Here is a 1,987-nt window from a genome sequence, read left to right as displayed (position 1 = left end):
ATTTAAAAAACGGGTAGATGAGGCGCTTAGGGACATGGTTTAGTGGGCATGGTGTTGTTGGGTTGACGGTTGGACTTGATGATCTTGGAGGTCTCTTGGTCTCTTAATGCTTCTATGATTCTATGATTCTATGAAAACAAGGAGGAGGGAATGGGACCAATAACACTTCTCCAAATAAGATTGAATTTACAGCTGCTGTGAAAATACAAGCCTCTCAAACTTCTGAGAAGTTAACAAGTCCTACAGGCATGGTTGCCAGAGGGAAGAAAGCCGGTTCTCCTGCAGCAGATGCAGCCAGGTGTGGGCTGATTCTAAACAACAGGTCTCACCAAGCAGTGGGATCTGCTGCAGGGAGTTTCCCGCAGCTGGTAGCACCCATCTTGGCAAGCCCCAAGGTGCAGCACCAGGTGTAAAGCCTCCCCAGCCTCCCCAGGCTCTGTGTCCCCCAGCTATGGGGCACAGCCGTGGGCAGCATCCAACCCCAGCTCCTCTGGCATGCAATCCCCTGGCGTCTCTGCTCCCTCTCCCAGGGGTGTTGAGAGAGGAACTTCAGCTCTTGTATATTTGGCCTCGCCATGCAAACATCTCCCAGATGCTGGGAAATCATGTCTTCCTCCACCCGGTGCTGTTATCACAAAGGAATGGGAAGAAGACCTAGGAGCCATTTTAGCCATTTCAGCAATGGGAATGAGAACATGATGCTCTCCATGACTAGAAATAAAACTGAAACCAGAAGGGTTGGTTCTATTTATAGAAGTGGGGCAAAAAGAGATCAAGAACTTCACTTTGTTCATTTTTGTGACCTCTCGCTCTTCTTCCTACTCTCCGTGGTGGAGCTGCCAGGGGGAATAGGCACAGCTCACTACAGCCAGCCCTTGGAGTCACTGGGGCACTGAGGAGCAAAAGCAGATCCCTCACGCCAGCCTAGGTCACCCACTGTGGCAGTCCCATGTAAGGCGACCACCAAACACACGGGTCTAAGAGCACTTTACCACCTTCCATGAAGAGGGCCAGCAAAGGCCCAGGTGGGCTTGCTGGTGGCACTCCGTGGCCAGGGGCTGGCCAGCCCCCCATCAGCAGTGGCTCCAAAGGGTCTGGTGAAGGAGGTTTGTCTATCCTTCAGGAGCAGAAATCTGCAGATCCCAGGCACAGGGATGTTTGTGGGGGCCATCTGCTCCCTTGCCTTGGTGCATCCAGGAACTCGCAGACGGGTTTGGCAGTAGCTGCAGTGCAATCGCTGGCTGTACTGTGGTCGCAGGGTGCATAAAAATCAGAGAGCAGAAGACGGACCTCACCACTTTCTACCGGTAGAAGGTAGCTCTCCGTTGCTCATTTGCTCACAGTTCACCTGAACTAACTTTCATTGTCCTGAGGTACCTGGAGTGCAGTTGACTTCAGTGAGGAGCAGAGATTTCCATGTTTCTTCTGGTTTACACTCCATCCACGTTACTGCAGAATCCAGATTCACAGATTTCACTTCCAGACAATATTTCTGACTGGGAAAAACCCATAAGAGAACACTTTAACTGTTAGTCGCTCTCTAGACCCTCTGTTCTGACTGGTCTTTTAGGAACAAATATTCTGCTGCAATGAATCTCGGCTGCAAACTGATCCCAGGGGATCAATATATTGGCTCAATCTCAGTTAAGAAACACAGTCGCGAGACATTCTCTGTGAAAGCATGAGCAACAGTGCTGAAGAACACTCTGTTTGATTTGTAGACACATGCATGTGTGCAACAAGGAGCACAGGGGGATCTACTCCTTTTGCCTGCATGCTGCGGCGTGAGGGGTTGTGCCCACCTCCCATGTCATCAGTGATGCAATGAATCGCTCTTTAAAAGCCCCCAAGCAGAATTCGTGGAAAAATCTATTTTGCACTGTCTTCACAAAAGAAAGATCAAGGTACGCACCTTGCACTTTTAGGCAGAAGACACGTGTTTAAAGGCAGTGAATAAATCATCTTCCAAAGACAAGCTTGAGAAACA

Source organism: Pygoscelis adeliae, unplaced genomic scaffold, assembly GCF_000699105.1.
Source record: "Pygoscelis adeliae isolate BGI_AS28 unplaced genomic scaffold, ASM69910v1 Scaffold156, whole genome shotgun sequence".
NCBI lineage: Eukaryota > Metazoa > Chordata > Aves > Sphenisciformes > Spheniscidae > Pygoscelis > Pygoscelis adeliae.
This window is presented reverse-complemented; position numbering follows the sequence as displayed.